At 37.4% G+C, this 15,700-nt stretch overlaps 1 protein-coding gene across 23 annotated transcripts in view; it reads right to left on the bottom strand.

Moving 5' to 3' along the window:
* ZBTB20 (zinc finger and BTB domain containing 20) overlaps positions 1 to 15,700 on the bottom strand; it is an 812,397-nt gene that overhangs the window by 362,666 nt on the left and 434,031 nt on the right. Inside the window, exons 1-2 of one of the 23 annotated variants that reach the window (XM_079921756.1) lie at positions 3,464 to 5,858; positions 1,168 to 1,310 (exon numbers count right to left, since the gene is read on the bottom strand). The exons of 20 other annotated variants lie outside the window; for them this stretch is intronic. The gene's annotated coding sequence lies outside the window, so the exon portion shown is untranslated. Of the gene's footprint in view, positions 1 to 1,167; positions 5,859 to 15,700 lie in introns of those variants that run through there. 2 more of the 23 variants (XM_079921755.1, XM_079921754.1) reach the window with 2 other exon arrangements.

Genomic DNA, 15,700 nt, shown 5'->3' with positions numbered 1-15,700 from the left:
GCCTATTTCTGTAATTCACTGTAACTTGTGTTGAGAAAGTTATGTTTTATGGTTAATTATCTGTGGTCTGTTTAAAAAAATAAATCAAACCATTGTGAACCACCAGGATTTGCAGCTCCATTTGAACTTTACTGTACTTTTGATTAAACATTTTGTAAATAAAAACAAACTGGTTTCTCCTTGTTTGGGGTTGTTTGTTACTTGTGTTCTGGATATAAATATTGTGGCAATAGTGGTAGAACAATCTATGGATTATTTACCCCTGGTTTCATGAGTTGTGAGTTACTGGCCTTATCCTCTTTCATGAGTATAAATAAATGTATAGTGTTATATTCCAAGTCCTGTAAGACAACTGGAATGAGTGAACTGAAACCTTTCAAAACCAAAACCTTTTATGCTAAGTCACAGAACAACAAAACAAACCCCAAATTAACATTTAAAAAGCTTCTACTGTGGAGCAACAAAATCCCCAAATATTATATAATCTGCATTTTAAAGACTGCTTCCCTAACAAGCAGCAGTCTACCAATAATTCCACACGCATGTCTTTTCACTGCTGATATTATGGAGACGCCATAGGTGGTTTTACCAGAGATCACCTCCCACCCCCAATATCAACACCAGAATGAGGCCTTGAAAATAGCCAGCATAATAACTTAAGCCAAAATCGATTTAGCAAGATCAGGAATTACTGTAGCTAAAAGTAATGAAACAATATATAAAAGAAGAATTCTATATAAAATTTGTCTGTTGTCATCATCCTAGGACCTGTATAAATAAAAGAAGTCTAAAAAATAATTGCCTAGAGAAAATGAGAAAAGCCAAGATTTAAAGGACCCTGTGGCAGAGTGTAAGAGGAGTATATTTGAGACACAGAATCGTTATATCCCTAACACATTTTCATATGAAACTTAACCAGGATTACCAAAGTACCTTGCTCAAAATTATGTTTTTTAAATGATCCAATGGTCTGTGCAGCACTGACCATTACAAAGGACCTCTAGGAAAGATATAAAATATCCTTCTGCAATTTGTTATTTTTATAAAGACAGAGACAGGATAATAAGGGTTTTCTTATAAAATGGGGTGGTCGCCCCTTGCTGAAGCTTGGAGTGCTGCATCTGGTTTCACCTTACCCCTTTATTACTCACATTGCTTACTGCTTACCTGCATAAGTACTAACAGGGAACAGCCACCACAGCTCCCCAAAACATATTCATGAAGCAGATACGATGTGCCAGGCACAACTAGAGTGATTCTTCTTGAAAAGGTAAGTCAGTGACTGAGGTTCTTGCAACATTTAAAAATATCTATTGTGCCAATAGAAATGAGAAGCCAGGTTAAAAGAGTTGTGAAGTACTTCTGAAAAATTAGAAAATGTTTAAATCTTCTCCTAGATTCTTGAACACCCTGGGAATAGAAAGTTTAGGCCTGCCAGCGCTTCCTCAGCCTGGATCCCATATTGCAGAAGAAAAACTAGAAGTAGGCTATATGTTCTCTGTGACGTGGTTACAACCAAAAAAGGGGGCTGAATAGAATCGGCTGGCATTCATTGGGCATTGAAAGGTCAATTCTGAACCTGAGTATGGTTCAGAGAGTGCAAAAAAACTCACCGAGATGGAATTGGAAGATATTCTGATAAACTGAGGCAGGAAAAAAAGGCCAAAGATGTTTTACTCAAAGATGTTTTCCTCTACTTCTTTGATAACCAGATGGCTCCAACTATTTTGGACAATCAAGAAAATGCTCCTCTATAGAGGTCTAAGTTTTCTTTTAAATCCAAGCAAACCCATTTGAAAAGCGGGGTATTCTAAATGATTCTCTGTATACAGAACTACCCACCAAAATTAAGTGCTTGGCTACAGATGATTAATCATGTTACAATTACATTATAAAGAAACATTTTACATGGTGCAGAATTCATTTTGATAATCAGGTACACACATACAAAACTGCCTATTGGAACCCACACTCAGCTATAACTGAGAAAACCATAATTCAAAAAGATACATGCACCCCAATGTTCAATGCAGCACTATTTACAATAGCCAAGACATGGAAGCAACATAAACGTCCCTTGACAGATGAATGGATAAAGAAGATATGGTATATTTATACAATGGAATATTACTCAGCCATAAAAAGAATGAAATAATGCCTTTTGCAGCAACACGGATGGACCTAGAGATTATTTTACCAAGTAAAGTAAGCCAGACTGAGAAAGACAAATATACAACATCGCTCACATGTAGAATCTAAAAAAAAAAAAGTGATACAGATGAGTTTATATACAAAATAGAAATAGACCCACAGACATAGAAAACAAACTTGTGGGGCTTCCCTAGTAGCACAGCGTTTAAGAATCCACCTGCCAATGCAGGGGACACGGGTTCGAGCCCTGGTCCGGGAAGGTCCCACATGCCACGGAGTAACTAAGCCCGTGCGCCACAACTACTGAGCCTGTGCTCTAGAGCCTGTGAGCCACAACTACTGACCCTGTGCGCCACAACTACTGAAGCTCGTGTGCCACAACTACTGAAGCCCGTGCACCTAGAGCCTGTGTGCCGCAACAAGAGAAGCCACCGCAATGAGAAGCCCATGCACCGCAACAAAGAGTAGCCCCCGCTTGCCGCAACTAGAGAAATCTCGCCCACAGCAACGAAGACCTGATGCAGCCAAAAATAAATAAATGTATTAGGAAAAAAAAAGGAGAAATCAAACTTATGATTACCAAAGGGGAAAAGGGGGGAAGGATACATTAGGAGTTTGGAATTAACATATACACACTACTATATATAAAATAGATAACCAACAAGGACCTTCTGTATAGCACAGGGAACTATACTCAATATTTTTTAATGACCTATAAGGGAAAAGAATATTAAAAAGAATAGATACATATATGTATAACTGAATCACTTTGCTGTACACTTGAAACTAACACAACATTGTAAATCAACTTATATGCCAATAAAAAAGTTAAAAAAATATGAAGAGGGACAGAAAAAATATATGTATGAATACATGTGCGAATATCCTGCTTAAAGACTAGAATATTGTGACCAATTTTCATTATATTCTGCAAACATATCTATCTGAGCTATAGATTCTTTCAAGGAAAGAAAAAAGCTGAAAGGAGACACATTTACAAAATACTTTAATAATGTATGCTAGCTTAGTCATTATTCATATTAAGACAACAAAAGATGTCCCCATGTCATCATACATACAGAGATATGACAACCCTAGTGATCTTGATCATTCCGTTGTTACAACACAGAGCCATATTCAGGCAATGAAACCTGAAAAACCAGACAAAACTCTCCTGGCTTTGATTTTTATCTTTATGCACCAGATTTTTCCATACAAAAGGAATCCCAAATTCAATAGCTAACACATAAGAGAAAGTTAAACAAACTAGGAAATAGCCTGAATCTTTTATAAAAAGTAAGGAAAAACTCACCTCCTACCTTTAGTAAAATTAAATGAACCAATTTCATATGGCCTTACCATCCAGAAGTAAAGTGTGACCTAAAGGAATGATACTGATCCCAAACACACAGAGATGAAGGAATGATACTGATCCCAAACACACAGAGATGAACCTCAGTAGTTCCTACTCAGATCCATCCTCTCTCCCTCCTACTTTTACCTTTCCTTATTGTATTAAGAACACTCAGACCTACCACCACACTACCTCTCACACACGTGATCTCGCTTTCCTCTAGCAGAAACCTCACAATGCCTAATGCTGTGCTCTCTAGCATTTTGTATCCATTTTAAAACCATTTGATAGGCAGAAACCAAAAGGGAAGAACAGACAAACCCCCAAAGCCCTCCAACCTCCCTCATCAGAAAAATGCCCGGTCCCCAGAGGACATCAGTCAGTTAAGTGAAACAAAATATCATAGCAGGGAAGGAAGACTGATAAACCTTAGACAAATCTCACTGTGTTCCCATCTGGGAAGGGAGTTACTCCAATGAAAAAGTAGTGGGTGTGAGAAAGAAGAGAAGAGCTACAAAAAGAGAAAGAGGAAAAAGAATACTTTTATAATATGTTTGAGACTTAAAGGCAGTACAATAAATCCAAAGGTGTTCCAGGGAATAGTGTGAGAGAAAGTTTTAAATGAGAATTCCAGAGACTACAGGTTCGTAAATGAAGCTGTTGTTCAAAGGGTGAATCCTATAGGGAGTTTGAATTAAGTGTCTCTGCTGTAGAATCTAGATGTTTTCTCTTTCCTTAAGACTTTGGGGTTTGAATGTACTTTGTCATGAGAAAAAAACAGTAGTGCTTTATACAGCTCCCAAAGTAAAAAGCAAGAGAAAGACAGGGTTTATATAACCAGCTTTTTACATAAATATTACATCAGGATACATTTCAAATGAAAACACACACATACACACACACACAGCTGTCTTCCTTATCCTTTCTATTTTAAAATTCACTTCATATTTTAAATGTTGTTGATTTTTCACAAAATAAGTAAAAAAGCATTAAACACCTCAGAATAATTTTAGTCTTATATTACCTGGAAAATTTACCACATCATGGAGGGTCACAAAATCTTGTTTTAAAGCCAGTTAAGACACTGACAATTATGGGATGTTTTGCTGCAGCCCAGGGCAACTAGAAATGGTCGTGAATGTTAGCTAACTCCCTTCTCAACAGTCTGAGAAAAGGGAAAAAAAAGTGTAAGTTTTCCCCATCTGTTATTTCCTTTTTTTTCTTTTTGGCTGTGGAAAAGTAAAATTATGCAAGAGCTTTTGAATGTAAAGGCTGTGTGTGCTTTTTCCCTTTTTGTCTCTGTGTACCGGTTATGTGATGTTGCGTAACTGAGTACAGAGTAGGCGGTTAGCGTTTACTATTGATTTACACTATGCCATCTAATGAATTCAGAACACTAAAAAGAAAGGAGCAGGAGGGGAGGGAGGAAAAAAGAGAAAGAGAAAAACAGGGAGAGAAAAGAGGAGGACCGAACAGAGGGGAGAGAGAAAGAGCTCATTTAGATAAACAATTCTAATGCCTGGAATAGTTTCATTCTTATTCCCTGTAGCTCTGACTTTCCGTTATTGTTCAGGTCTCAGAAAAACAGATTTGAGCTAGTGACCCCAATATTCCAATCTTATTTCTAATGAGGATTACTGGCAGGTGAGTGTCTGAAAGTGCTAATGTGTCAAATTACTTGAAAGCAATTCCACTAAACTGTCAGACTTCTCCACATGCACCTATTTGTCATTCTCTTGATGCCTTTGGGAATCTGTATCTGTGATAGCCAATGATATGGTCCAACTAGTTTACCTAGTAGCAAATATTATTTGAAAGACACACAGGGATATCATCAGGGCAAAGAGAAATATATTCAATTTTACCCATCTTCTTTAAAAATGCATGAAGAACGCGTTTAGAAATCTTTGAATAGATCACTACTTTACTTTGGAAGAAGATATGCCACACATTATTTTGCTAAACAGAACAGCCCAATATAGGACAATGACAGAGAAATGGGCAATGAGAAAAGATTCTAAACTGATGAACATGCTTGTAAAGGAAATTTAAATAATTTCTTATATTGTGCTTATGGAGAGCACTTAAAATTTAACTTTTGATCTGGATGACTACAGACATCTCCAGTCCTCTGAGGCTGCCTGGTGCTTCCCATGCCATACAATGAGTTACCAAGGCTGAGGCCAGAAAGTAAGGGTGAAGTTGATCCTCTTGCTAGGCACAGGACCGTCCTGTACCTGAGTGCCCTCCTATGGCTGAGGACAATCACTAAAGTGAGAAAGAGAAAGAGAAGTTCTCTTTATTAGCAGCCAGCTAGAGAGCAAGGCAGGGAGCTTATACCCTTCTTGAATCTGCGTTTGTAAACGGTGACTAGAAAAAAAATCACAGGAGCTCATCTAAAGGAAAGAACAACAGTTTGGTGTTTCATTTCTGATCATCCAGTGATCTTCTCTTTTCATCCATTTTAGCTTAGAAAATAATAAACAGATGCCTACTCCATCCATTTTTCAAGGATGCTTTAATGAGGGATGGCCATGTGCACACAGTTTATACCTAGCACCCAGCACAGTGCTTGGCACATTCTCTGTGCTCAGCAATATTTGTTGAAACAGTAAAATGATTATGGGAGAAACATCTCTGTAGGAAAAGTATACTAGAAAAGCCTCAGAAAATATATTCCAATGACTTTACAGGAAATCTTAGGCTGTGCTTTGGCTGTAGACACAAAATAATGATGTAGATAAAGTGTCAAACAGTTATTTGGGGATCAGTTTACTTTAGTTCCATTTATTAGAAAAAAAGCTTAACAAAATTATAATACTGGTAATATCAGCAAAGTTTTGTGTTCATTTCCACCATCCCTTTGGACTATTTTTCATTTCAGACTTCGGCACAGAAAAGTCCATTTTAATTTCCATGGACACATTCTAAAGGAAAAGTCATGGGATAGCAACATAATTCATGTTTTAAAAAATACTGAGAAGAATATAGCCATTTAGTAATGGGAGAGAATACAGCATTTTGCTGAAGGGCAAGGCAGGTTGAGTTTTGATTAGGTTATGCAAATTTAAATTAATAGAAGGGCAACCAAGAATGTACTGATTTCCATTTTCTTGGTTAAACAGGAGTTTTAAATTTCTGGATTAGAAAGTCAGAAGTGCCATCTTTCAGTTAATTGGAGAATAAGACCTTAAGAGAAAGAATTGAAAGTATAATCTCTCAAAAATTCCAGTTGAAGATTTAACTAAAAGTGTGTTTGGCAATGGTAGCCATAGTACTTTCTATAAAGTGGGGCTACCATCTTGTTAACTCATCCGGGACTAAGCATGCACATATCAGTAAAAACTTCCAAACTTTTTTTTTTCTTTTTAACTTTGATCATTAGTATAATCTAATCTAATTCAGCAACTTCCTTCAATAAGCATCCTGGCAGTAGGTCAACAAGATCATACCATGTGCTGCTTCATTTCATGGATTCTTAAAAGTGGATAAGAATGTGCCTGGCCCCCTCATTTTATATGCGAAGATTCTGAAGCTCAGAAGGTAATTTTCTCAGGGGTATATATTCTGAGACAGATCTGGGACTAAAGCTCACAGCTCATTTCTCCACAGCATAGAATAAGTCAAAGCTGCATAGAGTGAATCTTATTTTAAATGCTATAAAGAGAGATTTCAAAAGATTTTTTATTAAGATTTGGACTGCTTACATAATGTAAAATGTTCACCTCAAAGCTATCTTAGACTTATTTTCCATCTTTAATCTGAATCTCCTCTTCCTCCTCTTTTTCTTCCTCCTCTTATTCTTTAGATCTTTGGATTGCCTTTTCTACTCTGATTCTCATGCATTTATCCCCGTATCTAACTTCAAATTCTTCCCTTTTATCACTTTTCATCTGTTTCTCCAACTTGTATTTATTACTCTTCCTCATAAAAATCATTTCTTTTCTGTTCATGTGTTTTGAGATTCTCAGAAATCATAAAGGAAGAAAAAGTTTGAATTTAGTACCATACAATAATCTTTGGTATACACTTTGGTAAGTTTTTTAAAACTGCAACAAGATACTGACAACCTGAGGGTAAACTATAGCTAGAGGCTCTGCCTGTGATACAGCTGTCTGGACCTCTGCACTGCTGGAGAGGAGACTGGGGCCTAGTGTTACAAGAAATCTCATCTAAGATAGAGAGCAAAGGCTCACAATCTCCAGACCCGACCACTCATTTTTCAACGACACCAGGTCACCTTTTTGCTTCCTTTTCTTTCTCTCCATTCCACAGTCACAACTATTTTGAGACTGATTGCGGCAAAGCAGGAGGAGATCCAGAGAAATCCTAGTGGCTTAACGTGGTTTAATGATACTGGCCAAACTCTCAATGCCAAAAAAAGACAGAAAGCTGCATACTAAATTTGTAGTTACACAGAAAGTGGAGTCTGAGGGGGTTCAAAGAGAACTTGGACCTGAGAAAAGTCTCTGTGTAACAGTGACATTGCTGCCAGAATCATTTAGGTTGTGTCATTGTTTCCCTTATAAAGCTTAACTCTTATGGGGTTTACAATTCAGCTAAAATGATCAGCTCCAGGCTGAAATGCAGCTCTAGATATCTTAGAGTGGGAGTTTTTTTTTTTTTTTTTTTTCCCTCCTTATTCCTTAACAAAGAACATATACAGCAACTATTCAGCCATTTCAATGACATCTGGATTCTGACCGCACGCCTCTCCCTAAAAAGGAGTAGGTGCTAATCAAGGAGCCTAATCTACAGTGAGTTAAAGTAAGCAACATCCACTGTGGAATGAAGGACGTGAAACTGGTATATGAATGGGCAATAAACAGATGTTCTATTATTTTAAAAGGCTTAATGTACATCACTTGGATAGATATTTCATTCCACTTTACTGATGTGAATAGGATTTTGGCAGTAGCTTGGTGAAGTCTCCCATTTGTTAACTAGAAAACATTACAATTACAGGAGGCAGAAATTCCTGGTGCTTTCCTTAGGTCTCTTTCCTCATAAGCCCATTCCCAGGGTAGCTATAAGATAATCAATAATTTTAAAAACTCCTTGCTCCTATGTCTCTAGTATTGGTTATAACGTCTACAGTATGATGCTGTGCCACAGTGTTGAGAAGGGATAGGAGGAGGAAGTCCCAGACATAAATTAAAATTAACAGGCCAGAAGGAAACTAGCATTTATTGAGTACATATTATGTGCTATATCCTTCATTGATATTATCCCATTTAATATAAATCCCCTGTGAAGTAAGATTGGCCTAAGTTTCATAGATTAGCAACCTAGTTACAGAGCTGTTAGCTAACTTGCTTAAGGACACAGAGCTAATTAAAAAGTTGTGCCGGGGAGGATAAGGACATGTTTGACTCCCAGGCCCACACGTAATGTAATGTACCACAAAGCCAGGAGCAGAATATGAAGCCATCTAACCAAAAAAAAAATTTCTCTAAACCAATGATGAGAACCACCAAAATCCTCAAGTAGGGGGTGGGAAGGATAAATGACTCCTAAGGACAAACAGATTTTTGCTTTGGTCTTGGCTATGATAAATCCCTGTTTTCCAAGTGCATAGTTGGAAAACGTTCCTTGTCATAGGTAAAGAAACACACAATTTCACAGGAACCTTTAAATCAGACCAGATATTTAAGTGTTTTTAAAAATTCCTTTAAAGATTTATACTGGATAAAGGTAAAAAATATAATGCATACAAAATCTGATGATTAGTGTATTAACAATTGAATATATCTGTGTATGTATATGTGTGTATGTGTGTGTACACACAATTTTTTTTCTCTTTGCTAAAGTTTCTGGTAATTGCTATAAAGTGCTTGACAAAATCTAAACAATGAATATGTTAAGCCAGGAGAAAAGGAAAGAAACAAAGAATAAGAAAAGGAGAGGCATGTGTGTGTGCATGTGTGTGTGTGTGTGTACATAACTTTCCTCAAAATTTTAATCCTAAAATATTTCTTAAGCTAAATAAGTCATAATGCTGTAAGTCTACATTGTGTGTGTGTGTGTGTGTGTGTATACAATTTTTTTCTCCTTGCCAACATTTCTGGTAATTACCGTAAAGTACTTGACAAAATCTAAACAGTGAACATGTTAGGCCATGAGAAAAGGAAAGAAACAAAGAACAAGAAAAGAAAAGAAATGTGTGAGCTCGGTGCTTTGTGACCACCTAGAGGGGTGGGATAGGGAGGGTGGGAGGGAGATGCAAGAGGGAGGGGATATGGGGATATATGTATATGTATAGCTGATTCACTTTGTTATAAAGCAAAAACTAACACACTATTGTAAAGCAGTTATACTCCAATAAAGATGTTAAAAAAAACAACAGATAACTAATGAGAACCTGCTGCATAGCACAGGAAACTCTACTCAGTGCTCTGTTGTGACTTAAATGGGAAGGAAATCTAAAAAAGAGGGAATATATGTGTACATATAACTGATTCACTTTGCTGTACCGCAGAAACTAACACAACATTGTAAAGCAACTATACTCCAATAAAAATTAATTTAAAAAAATGTGTGTGTGTGTGTGTAAAGATAAAGAGGTTTTACAATGTTAATTTGACAAATGATTGTTTTTCAAAAGTTTACTTTTCTATACTGAATCTTTTTATGTAGACATTTTATAATGCTCATGAATAAACACTTGTTGAAGATAACATTAGAACTCATTAAGTAAATAACAGCAGCTTTGAAAAGTCTACATTTTGAAGTACTATAGAGTTTACCAACTTTACACATTGCAATGAAGCATTCTTTCAAAATAATAAAATGGAGCATATACTCCATTTTTCATACAATACAGGTTTCGGGAAGGAATCTTTCACAACTGTATTAGTGTGTGTGTGTGTGTGTGTGTGTGTGTGTGTGTGTGTGTGTGTGTTAGATGTACTATTCTCAAGACCTTTGGGACACTTTTCTTAATATATTTTTAAAATCATAGTTTGGTGAAGAACTTAAAGTAATAGCAGCCAGACAGATGTGAAAGGAAGAATTAACAGTTCTCAGGCAGCACTAATTTATTCTTCAACTTTTAATGAGCCCTTCTTGCTCTGTCCTTCCCTCCTTTTCTCCCTCAAGTCCGAATTTGTTTCAGAGCAAGAAGAAACACTAGCTTCTGGCTTAGAAGAAGCACAAAAGAGAAGAGAACTAGACCACTTTCTGGGCCCCCATTTCCCATCCTTATAAGGAAAAGCAGTAGTAAACTGATCAACAGGAAAAGCGATGACAAGGACTCTGACACTTTTGTGGTTTGAGGCAAAAGCGGGATTTGCATTTGCACAATTTCAAGGACTTTCTTCAAAATTTAGCTTCTCTGGATGTTCTTATAATGACACTGAAGAAGACACATGATCTGTTGAGGGAAATAGGTGAGATGTCGGGGAAAGAGGAGGCACTCCTTATTTTCATATAGTATTTAAACATAAGATCAAGATATAACTTGCAACATTAAAAAAAAATTACCCAGTTAACTCGAACCTGCTAAAAATAACTCAGAATACCCTCCCCATGAAAACAAAACAAAATAAAGCAAAAACTCACAACCAGTTATTTTGACTGGTGAAAACAGTGACATGAAAGTAACAGATGGAAGCCCAGTTTTACTCACACAACATACTCACTAAGCACAGTCACAAGCATCCCCACGAAAATAACTTAACAATGCTGACTTTGGCCTTATGCTTAAAATATCTCCTTTAGGTTGGTTTCCTTGAAGACTTCAGGGGGCTTGTGAAAAATGACATAGAATGAAATTAACTCATCTGTCCATACCCAGAAACAGGAAAGAGCTGCCAATCACAGCCTATAAAGAGGACCTTTGTCAAGTCCTTTCTCAGGATTGGAACAGGTGTTCTTTTCTTATGTATTATTTTTTTGTTGTCTGGTAGTATTTTTAGGAAAGGTGATATATCTGTACTTTTAAAAACACCACACTACATAGCATCTAAAAACTTTCATAAATCAAATAATTAAAAGTAACAAATCTTCCTGCTAATTGCTCCTCAAAGCTGTAAGAAAGGTTATTTTCTTACCTTACACCGTGGCTTCTGATCTGACAGTGTCATTCAATCAATAATTTCAATGTCAGTTACTGATTTTCACCTCTTTTATTACAAAGACTTCCAGCAATAATGAAATGGTGCTGATCTGCTTGCTTTCACTCTATATAACGTCTATATTTATATGCTTTGCTTCTATTTGGATCTATATTTATCTGCTTTATCTGCCTACAGTGCATCTGTTTCTCATACACACAGACATATATTTATATATATACACACATACTGTATATATATAGGTTATATATAAACACGCATATCCACAAAAATGTATGAATGTATGCTAGTGTGCTTACTTCAACAAGCATGCAGGTGCATAAATACTCAGACACATGACAAATATACAAAGAAAATAAATGTACATGTAAACATAGTTGCACAGGGAGAAGAACAGCTCAACAATAGGCCTGTCTAAATACTTGGCTGTTGGCCTTTGAGGCTTACACACCACTGAGTGACAGCCATAGAGTACTCTGGGAAGGAGAAAAATCTTCAGAAGGCAAAACTATATAACTAAATAGAGAGCATTCATTCTGATTTATTCATTTTAAAGACGAGGAAACTGAGACACTGAGAGGCTAAGAGCAAAGATTTTACAGCTTTTTAGTGGCAGAGCTGGAAATAGAACCCGAGTCTCTGCCTTCTAGACACTCTTGTGCTACGCTGAATTGAAGTGATGAAAACATTTTTCTCAAACACAGTATCATCTTCTGATTTCCACTCTTTTCTAGTTTACCTTTTCCTTGCTGCATGAAATCTAAGCAACCAACATTCACTGAGGGTCAGGCACTGTTCCAACTGTTTAAATGTGCTATTTCATTTAATCTGCACAGTATCTTCAAAACGTAGGTATTATTATTCATGTCCATCTTACAGATAAAAAAATCTGAGGCTTGGTGGGTTAAATAACTCACCCAAAGCGACACAGCTTGTCAGCAAAAGAGCTGAGCTACTGTGATACTCCGAGGCCCATGTCTTTTCCACTAGATCATAATGCTTTCCTTAATATACACCTCAATGTCCTATGAACCTCCCCTCCTGCCCACAGCCTAACCATCATACAAATCTAATAACTGGTCTGTTTCAGGATGTATAACAAGTCTAAAGCAGAAATTCTCTCAGACTAAGAAAAGTAAAGAAGGGTGGAACAGGTATGATTTACATATCCCTAGTATGTAGCACATATCCACTACTAGAAAGCTGAAATATGCAAAATTGCGTCCGAAAAAATTACCCCATGAGTAGTCTTATGTGATTCAGAGTCTTAATAACTTCTAGTCTGTGAACATTTTATGTCATTTTCATCAAAGGATCACAGCAAACTGATACAATTGAATCAAATGGTTAATAGAGGCACGAGCAAGGAAAGGGAAGATAGCAAAAGGAAGAAAGAACCACACCCCCTCTTCCTCCTTTCCTGGGGCAACACTTCCAAAGCAAACACTCATCAAAAAATACAAAGCTAGCACCAATAATTGGTATTTCATCCCCACCGAAGTGTCTAGAACAAATTCAGAAAAGAAACTATGTCTACATATGGTAAGGTAATTTTACACAAATTTCCTCAGCTAGTAACCAGTCCTGAGCTATCCCAACACATAGGAGTTTTACACTTTGTTCAGTTCACACAGAACCCAGTACTAGGAGATGCCATGTGGATTTGTGAAACTCCCTGGGGCATACTGCATCCGTAAGCCAAGGAACAGAAATTACACTGATCCATATATGCAGCTCTTCATCTGTGACATATTGATAATTACTCTTTATTTGTGAATTACATCCAAGTTATAAAAACAAGTTTCAGACATTTGTCACAAACAGGGTACATTTCACTTAACTCTTTCAGAACAGCATCTCGATGTGGTGTACAGGAAATGGCAGCTGTCGTACAATGGAGTCTGATGTTGTGGAAAGATTATAACCTTTAGAGAGAGACTGACTTGAGTATGAATCCCAGTTCTTCCACTTATTAGCAATATAAATATAGGCACATCACTTAAACAGCCCTAAATCTCAGTTTCATCACCTGTGGAATGAAGAATAAAACCACCTATTTTGCAGGAACATTGTAAGGATTAGAGATAGTCCCAGTGCAATGTCCTCCTCAAAAGAGGGGCATTAAATATTAATTATTATATGTTTAAGAAGGCCTTTTGGCTGCAAGTTTCTATTGTAGATCTGATACAGAATTCTTCTGAGGTACTTTTTATGTTCATTTAATCAAAGATAAACTTTTTGGTGATCAAGTATGTTCCAAGTAATGATAGAAATAAAAGTATTTCAAGGAGTAACATTTTCACTGGAAGATCTTAAAGTACTTAATAACCCTCGACTTTCCTGATGGCTAGTACTCTCATTTAACAATTGGGCAAAATGAAGCTCAGAGATACATCCCCCAAATGAATTATAATAAAAAAATTCACCAGCAGGAGTGAGTAGAATTTCTGTCTTTAACATCTAAACCCCATAGTGTCCAGCTGAGTAATAACTGCTGCAAGGTCACAGATACAAAGGGCCATGCTTTCCCCAAGGCTCTTTGAGATTATGCACCGAGGCCAGAAACATTAGGTAATGCTGTGTACGTCTGCTGAGATAACAGGGCTGAGTCAGGGTTAGGTCAGGGTTTCAGGTTATAGGGTGGAGTGAAGAGTGGCTTTCAGATCAAATGATGGGAGTAGTTTAATTTAAGCAGATAACAAGCCATACAGTTCTTAATGTAAGAGGAAAGGAAAGGGGAGACAACCACAGCCAAGAGAAGATGGGTGGGAACACAGACTCTGTGGGGCTCAAACGGGTAACTGTGCCTCACAGAGGAAACTCTCCCATGTTCATGCACACTGAGACGTGAACAAAAAAGCCCAGGGTGCAGCATAAATCCTGCCATCCCAATAACACACACAGATGTTCCACTATTGTTTTCTTGTATGCACATTTTAATTAAGAGATCAGAATCAAGCATTAAAATGTTATTAAATGGCTTGTTTACATTTTCACTATATGTCATTTATTATGCATTTTCTAAATGTGTGCATATCTATTCAGAAGGATTCTTTGGAACTTTTATATCACTGTTACAACTGTCCCTCCAACTCAGGCCATTTTTAGCGAACCAAGTAACTGTGGGAAAGCCTTTTTGGTCCAAACAGTGGGGTAGAGACTCTCACTTCTTTAATTCTCAGTCAAGCAATGCCCATGCCCCATCAAACCACTTTGCCTAGTGACAAACTGCACTCCAGAACTCCAGCGCTACAGGAGGGCCCAGGTCTACCACAGCCTTTTTGATTACTAATGAAAGACCCAATTACAAATATTGCCCCATTGTCCTCACAAGAAAATAGTCTTTCTATCCACACCACACCCTTTCCCTAAGCAGTTTCGAAAGCCTCAGAAACCCCAAGCTATCACATAGAGGAAACTGGCCTCCTATCAGTGGCACAGACTCCCTTGGAAGGAGGAAGGGACACAGTAGGAGAAATGAGAATAAGTAGATGTTTTTCTCTCCTAGACCCATCACCTAGTTCTAGTCTACCACTTATGCCTATTTCCCACTGCAGGAGTCCCTTGAGTTTTTACTATTATTCTAGAGTTGAAACAGATAGCTGCACTTTTCCTTCTCTCAGACTCCACAAATATTAAGACTTAGTCACACAATCCACCTGCAAGGGTGGATCACAAGCATTCTGTAGTCTGCCTGTACCATATGTTTCAAGCACTTTAACAATAGGGCATTGTTCTAGAAGCCCACAATTCATATAATGCCTTATGAATAATGGTACATGGAGTTGTATGGTCTCAGACGGCAGGACTCATGTCTCCTGCATGTTCAGTTCAGTGGGCGGGACTCATGTCTCCTGCATGTTCAGTTCCACAATTCGTATAATGCCTTATGAATAATGGTACATGGAGTTGTATGGTCTCAGAGGGCAGGACTCATGTCTCCTGCATGTTCAGTTCAGTGGGCGGGACTCATGTCTCCTGCATGTTCAGTTCAGTGGGCGGGACTCATGTCTCCTGCACGTTCAGTTCAGTGCCTAGAGTGCTCAATCAGTCCAAATAAAGAGGTTTTTTTTTTTTTCCTTTCTTTTTTTTTGTCTGTTTTTTATCCAGGGTAAGCAGA

This window comes from Stenella coeruleoalba (genome assembly GCF_951394435.1).
Source record: "Stenella coeruleoalba genome assembly, chromosome: 5".
Classification (NCBI taxonomy): Eukaryota; Metazoa; Chordata; class Mammalia; order Artiodactyla; family Delphinidae; genus Stenella; species Stenella coeruleoalba.
Note: the sequence above shows the minus strand (reverse complement) of the source record. Positions and strands in the feature narration are given on the sequence as shown.